At 46.9% G+C, this 7,321-nt stretch overlaps 1 long non-coding RNA gene across 1 annotated transcript; it reads right to left on the bottom strand.

Annotated features, from left to right (window-relative positions):
* Positions 1-330: 330 nt before the first annotated feature.
* LOC114551589 (uncharacterized) lies at positions 331-5,929 on the bottom strand. The gene is made up of 3 exons (XR_003691936.1): positions 5,842-5,929; positions 4,936-5,278; positions 331-369 (listed from the first exon to the last, which is right to left on the bottom strand). It is a non-coding gene; the product is annotated as an uncharacterized LOC114551589 (long non-coding RNA).
* Positions 5,930-7,321: the final 1,392 nt, after the last annotated feature.

Raw genomic sequence — 7,321 nt, 5'->3', positions numbered from 1 at the left:
TCATCAGATACAATAATTCCTTTCCACAAAAAAAACTTTATTTGAAGGAGTGTGCATGAGACTGACATGACCCAAAACAACCCAGACGGGACGTAGTTACATCCAATGAGACTTTTTTCCAGTTTGCTGGATGTTCACAACTCACCTCAATCTTCTTCTTAACATTTCAATTTCCCTTTCAAGATGCTCCTTCTGCCATTCAAGTCTCTCCATCAATCCTCCTCTTTTCAAGTAGCCTCCATTTCTACTATTCCTCCCCTTAAAGGTCTTTTTTTTTTTTTAAAGTAGTGGTATCTCCATGGACCGGTGTCTTCATGGACACAGCTGGGTTCAGGTTCAGGTTCAGCAGGGTCTGGTCTCTGATGGGTCCTGTTAGAAAGAGAGGAAGACCACTTTTTAATCTCCAGAAACAGAAGCTGCTGGAGAAAAAAGAAGCTATCAAGCAGAAAATAAAGTCTGAATCTCTTCACTGAATGATTTCTTTCTCTCTCTGCTCATCCTGCTCTGTCATTCATTCTCTTTCTGGGAGAACAGGAACATTGGAAAGACTCCAGGACTAATGTCATCTTTCTGTCCTCTAATGGAGACAAGACTCCAGGACTAATGTCATCTTTCTGTCCTCTAATGGAGACCTCCAGGACTAATGTCAATCCTCTAATGGAGACAAGACTCCATTATGACAATCAGTCTCACCTTTCTGTCCTGTGTGTCTAATGTAAAAACAGGATTTAAAGTGGAGCTTTTGCATGAGTCTTTGAGGAGAAACTCTGTTTTACAGACCTGTCCATTAAATCAACTATCCATTAGTCCATCAAATCCTTTGAGTGTTAGTGAACACTGAGAATTTAATTAAAAGAGAGCAGATCTGGGCTCAGGTCCCTGATGTAAAAGCCTTCTTACTGCATTATATTCTATATATTTACATATTTAAGAGTTTACCTGTCTCCTGAGTTTTGTGTTCTCCTTCAAATAAATAAGGATGTTTGTAGGAGCCTAAATGCAAAATTTCTTTTTCAATTCTGTGGAAACCTACAATATTTTATAAATTAAATTTGTGCTAGTCCTATATATATATATTTTATATATATATATATATATATATATATATATATATAAAGGCCCAGTTTATATAAATAACTTATAAATATATTGTCCCTGAGGAGGATTTAAATTATTATATATATTATGGAATTTAAGGGGAAGGGGAGGTTTGGGAGAGGATGGATGAAGAGGGAGAAAAATTTCAGGAGGGAGGGGTGTCTGTGGATTTGTGGAGGGGAAGGATTTTTTGAGGAGGTAAGGAGAATTAAATTTAAGGGGTAAATATATAAAATCTGAAATAATTTTTGGAGGACATTCTGGATAGTTTGAGGGATTTAAATAGGGGGGAGGAGGGAGTAGGAGGGGTATATAGGGTAGGGGATATATAATATATATATATATTATATTATTGAACTATTTAAAGTTAAGATTTTTAAGTTTTTTGGAGGATAAATAATGGAGGAGAGAAAAATTAGGGAGGAGATGGAACGCAGGAATTGTCCCCGGGAGAAAGGGGGGGTTTTTCAGGGAAAGGGAGGGGGAGGTGGGGGAAATAAAGAGGTTTGGAGGGATAAGGGATAAATGTTGTTATCTGTCTTGGGGGGGAGAAAGAGGAGGGGAGGGGGAGGGGGGAGAGAAAGAGAGGGAGGGAAAGGGAGGGAGGGGAGAGGAGGGAGGGGAGGAGGAAAGAGGGGGGAGAGAGGGGAGGAGGGGAGGGGGAGGAGGAGGGGGGGGGAGGAGGGGGGGGAGAAAGGGAGGGGAGGGGGAGGGGGAGGAGGGGGGAGAAAGAAATGGGATGGAGGAGGGAGGGGAGGGAGAGGGGGAGGGGAGGAGGGAGGAGGGAGGAGGGGAGGGAGGGGGGGGGGGGAGGGGGATGGAGGGGAGGGGGGAAGAGGGAGGAGGGAGGGGAGGGGGGGGGGGGGGAGGGGGAGGGAGGAGGGGAGGAGGGGGGAGGGAGAGGGAGGGGAGAGGGGGGAGGGAGGGAGGGGGGGAGGGGAGGGGAGGGGGAGAAAGGGGGGGAGAAAAGAGGGAGGGAGGGGGGGGGGGAGGGAAGGGGGGGGAGGAGGGAGGGGGGGGGGGGAGGGGGGGAGAGGGATGGGGGAGGGGAGGAGGGAGGGGGGGGGGAGGAGGGGGGGGAGAAAGAGGGGGGGGAGGAGGGGGAGAAAGGGAGGGAGGGAGGGAGGGAGGGGAGGGGGGGGGGGAGGGGAGGGAGGGAGGGGAGAAAGAGGGGGGGGAGGGGGGGAGGGGAGGGAGGGGGAGGGGAGGGGGGGGGGGGGGGAGGGAGGGAGGGGAGAAAGAGGAGGGGAGGAGGGAGGGGGAAAGGGGGGGGAGGGATGGAGGGAGGGGAGAGAGGGGGGGAGGGGGAGGGGGGGGAGGGGAGGGGAGGGGGGGGAGAGGAGGGGGGAGGGGGGGGGGAGGGAGGGAGGGAGGGGAGGGGGGGAGGAGGAGGGGAGAGGGGGGGGGAGGGGGAAAGAGGGGGGGGAGGGGGGGGGAGGGAGGGGGAGAAAGAGGGGGGGAGAGGGAGGAGGGAGGGGGGGAGAGGGGGGGGAGGGGGAGGAGGGGAGAGAGGAGGGGGGGGGAGGGGGGGAGAGGGGAGGGGAGGGGGGGGGGGAGGGGGGGAGAGGGGGAGGGGGGGGAGGGGAGGAAGAGGGGGAGGGGGAGGGAGGGGGAGAGGGGAGGGAGGGAGGAGGGGGAAGGGGGGGGAGAGGGAGGGAGGGGAGAGAGGGGGGAGGGAGGGGAGGGGAGGGGAGGGGGAGGGGGAGGGAGGGAGGGGAGAAAGGGGAGGGAGAGGGAGGGGGGGGAGAAAGAGGGGGGGGAGGGAGGGAGGGGAGGGGAGGGGAGAGGGAGGGAGGGAGGGGAGAGGGGGGGAGGGGAGGAGGGAGGAGGGGGAGAGGGAGGGAGGGAGGGGAGGGAGGGGGGGGGGAGGGAGGGAGGGAGGGGGAGAGGGAGGGAGGAGGGGAGAAAGAGGGGGGGGAGGAGGGAGGGGGGAGGGGGGAGAGGGGGGGGGGGGAGAAAGAGGGGGGAGAGGGAGGGAGGGAGGGAGAAAGAGGGGGGAGGGGGGGGAGGGAGGGAGGGGAGAAAGAGGGGGAGAGGGAGGGAGGGAGGGAGAAAGGAGGGGGGGGGGGAGGGAGGGAGGAGGGGGGGAGGGGGAGGGGGGGGAGGGGGGGGAGGGGAGGGGGGGAGGGGGGGAGGGGGGAGGGAGGGAGGGAGGGGGGGGGGGAGGGAGGGAGGGGGGAGGGGGGGAGGGGAGGGAGGGAGGCACTCCAACGGAGCAGCGCTGCACTTCTAGTGACACCAGCTCTTGTGCTGCTTGAGATTTCTGTTAGAGCCTCATTTCAGTCAAGGGGAAATGTCAAAAGACAAAGTTTGCTGAACTTGTTCAAATACTCTGGCCAGTCGGATCTCAAACCAGCAAAAGAGTTTCTGCCCATCAAGAATCAAGAATGTGGAGACCACGGTGGGTTTCTTGGTTAATTCTTGAATAGCCTCCCGCCTCCTTGAGATCGCTGTCCTCTTTATATGAGTTTAAACTCAAACTAAAGTTCTATCTCTCGGAGCGTGCATTTCTCTACATTCTTATTTTTAATTATGTTTTTTGCTTTCTTAAGGATGTTTTATTCTATTATCTTCTCTGACTCTTGTTATGTGAAGCACAGTGGTCAGCTTCTGTTGTGTTTACTTGTGCTATACAAATAAATGAAATGAATTTAGTAGTACGATGGATAACTGCTGCTGGTGAAAACGATTGTTGCAGTGTATTTATTTATTTTTTACATTTCATACCGATGCAGTGCAATGTTCTGAAATAAATTAAACATTGGCCTGATGTACACACAGCGTTGTTTAGGTTTTTTTAGTCAGATAAGCTACTAGGCAGTGTAATTATTATTTTTTTTGTTCCATTACCTCCAACCCCGTTTTTAGTCGCCGATCCACCCCCACCCACTGCGATCCGAGACCTTCCACTTTTTTACAAATTAAGCACTGATTGAATTTGAACACAGAGTTGCATCATAAAGAAGTGCCACTAGTTCCTGTTGGAGGAGTGCCAGCTCATAGTGATGCAGTTCCATATTAGTTGGTTTAGTTAGAGAATAAAAGAGCTGAGTCATGTTGTCTCCACATCAGTCCTGTCAGTGAATAGACCGACCGACACTAACTGCTGCAGACAGATTTCTGATCTTCAACACAAGAGTCCTCAACACTTTCTCAGGAAATAAGAAGTGAAGTAGAAACATTATATTTAACATCACAGAGCCAGAAACTAACCCTGAAGAGACCAAAGACTAACTTGGCAGAAAAATCACAATTAGATTGTTTCCCCCACATGGTTGAGCCCTAATGCCCAGATAACTAATGTGGAGAGAAAACTATGTACAGATAGGCAGGATTTATGGAGGGGGGCTTTTTACACGTTTTTGTTCCTTTTTTAAGGTTTTTGTCACCTTTTTGGAATAATGTTTGACTTTCTTTACAATATTTTTGACTTTCTTTCCGATATTTTAGCCCAAAGTCCACAGAGGCAGCCCGGTTGGTAATTTACTTAGCAGTAAATGACAATTTCATTTCATTGGACAATTATGTTGTATAATGCCAATAAAGCCGAACCTTGAACCTTGAACCTTTTATCAGAAACAGTAGAGTTGTGTCTCACTTTACTCTGATGGAGACGACCGTTTGTTTTCTGACAGCAGGAGAAATGAAATAAAGATCAGCTGTTTGATTCCAGTAAATCACCAACATGGAGATTTATCTTCAACACAAGAGTCATCCAAACTTTCTCAGGAAATAAGAAGTGAAGTAGAAACATTATATTTAACATTACAGAGCCAGAAACTAACCCTGAAGAGACCAAAGACTAACTTGTTGTTAAAGTACCAAACAGCAACTTACAGTTTCTTCAAACAGTCCAAAGAGTTGATGAAGAAGAGTTGATGAACAAGAGTTGACGAAGAAGAGTTGATGAAGAAGAGGGTCGCTCTCCACCTGGAGAGAAATGTCTGACACAGGTGAGCTGTTCCCTGGAATGAGTCCCAGCTCCACCTGTCAGGAAGAAGGCAGGAAGGGCTGCAACAGGAGCAGATTTTCACAATAAAATGAAAAGTCAAAAAAGCGATGATTTGACCGGTCACTCCTGAAGGACACACAGCTGGGTTCAGGTTCAGGTTCAGGTTCAGGTTCAGGTTCAGGTTCAGGTTCAGGTTCAGGATCAGGAGACTCAGGTCACTGCTGTGTCCTGATAGAAAAACATTCATTGAGGGTCACATGTTCAGATAAAGTCTTCCTGCAAAAAATATTATATTAATATGAATATGTATATAGGCCTAATTATTAACAATAAAATGCCAATAATGCTTTACTTTCTGTCCAACACTCAATAAAAATATCTTTTGAAATCAGAATAAAAATATTTAAAAAAAATGTTGTCTAAACAGAAAGATATTTTGAGTGAGACAGGAAATTCTTTTGCAAAAATATTCTCATTTCAGTCATCAGCGACAATAATTCTTTAAACACTTTATTTGAAAGAGTGTGCATGAGACTGACATGACCCAAAACAAGCCAGACGGGACATAATTACATCCAAAAAAAAACTGGGTTAAAAAGCTAAAACACCAGAGAATATATTGGACCAAACCAGATCCTATTTTTACCTAAAGCCAAGAGTTGAAGACTGGTTTAACTGGACACCTTTCAGATGTGAAAATATAAATTCATGTGAAGAATAAACTCCATAAACTTCTCTGGAAACATAAAGTTAAAACATGAATCAGTAATATTATAATATTAACAGCTTACCTCTTTTCAGCAGAGGGTTGCTCTCCTTCAAAGTTAATATCGCGTTCAGGTGACCTTCTTAACATTTCAATTTCCCTTTCAATTTGCAGCTTCTGCCTTTCAAGTCTCTCCATCTCTCCATCTCTCTCCTCCATTTCTACTCGCCTCTCCCTTAGAAGGTCTTTTTTTTTTTTAAAGTAGTGGTATCTCCATGGACCAGTGACTCTTCATGGACACACGGCTGGGTTCAGGTCCAGTTCCAGGTCCAAGTTCAGATTCAGGTCCAGGTCCAGGTCCAGGTTCAGATTCAGGTCCACATCCAGGTCCAGGTCCAGGTTCAGGTCCAGGTTTAGGTTCAGGTTCAGGTTCAGGTTTAGGTTCAGCAGGGTCTGGTCTCTGATGGGTCCTGTCAGAAAGAGAGGAAGACCACTTTTTAATCTCCAGGAACAGAATCTGCTGCTCTGCTCTCTGCTCATCCTGCTCTGTCATTCATTCTCTTTCTGGGAGAACAGGAACATTGGAAAGACTCCAGGACTAATGTCATCTTTCTGTCCTCTAATGGAGACAAGACTCCAGGACTAATGTCATCTTTCTGTCCTCTAATGGAGACAAGACTCCAGGACTAATGTCATCTTTCTGTCCTCTAATGGAGACAAGACTCAGGACTAATGTCATCTTTCTGTCCTCTAATGGAGACAAGACTCCAGGACTAATGTCATCTTTCTGTCCTCTAATGGAGACAAGACTCCAGGACTAATGTCATCTTTCTGTCCTCTAATGGAGACAAGACTCCAGGACTAATGTCATCTTTCTGTCCTCTAATGGAGACAAGACAAGGACTCATCTTTCTGTCCTCTAATGGACTAGGACTAATCATCTTTCTGTCCTCTAATGGAGACAAGACTCCATTATGACAATCAATCTCACCTTTCTGCCCTTTGCCTTAAATGTAAAAACAGGATTTTTTTGCAGTCTTTGAGGAGAAACTCTGTTTTACAGACCTGTCCATTAAATCAACTATCCATTATTCAATCAAATCCTTTGAGTGTTAGTCGACTGAGAATTTCTTTAATTAAAAGAGAGCAGATCTGGGCTCAGGTCCCTGATGTAAAAGCCTTCTTACTGCATTATATTCTATATATTTACATGTTTAAGTGTTACCTGTCTCCTGAGTTTTGTGTTCCCCTTCAAATAAATAAGGATGTTTGTAGGAGCCTAAATGCAGTCATTTATGTTTTGCTAATTGGAATACAATAATTTCTTTTACCATTCTCACCTTCTCTCTCTGGGTCTCTGCATCATTTTTTGGAAGGAGATTTTGCATTGTTGTATTTTTTCCTTGTGTAAACGTAAATACCTAAACTTTTACCGTGTGGTCCTGTGGAATTTTTTAATGTGGATTAAGACGAGGAGATTTAGAAGAGATACAGATTAATTCTGTGGAAACCTACAACATTTTATAACTTAAATTTGTGCATACTAATTTACTATATAATAAAGG

This window comes from Perca flavescens, unplaced genomic scaffold (assembly GCF_004354835.1).
Source record: "Perca flavescens isolate YP-PL-M2 unplaced genomic scaffold, PFLA_1.0 EPR50_1.1_unplaced_scaf_2, whole genome shotgun sequence".
Classification (NCBI taxonomy): domain Eukaryota; kingdom Metazoa; phylum Chordata; class Actinopteri; order Perciformes; family Percidae; genus Perca; species Perca flavescens.
The sequence above is the reverse complement of the archived record's forward strand: the minus strand, read 5'-3'. Positions and strand labels throughout refer to the sequence as shown.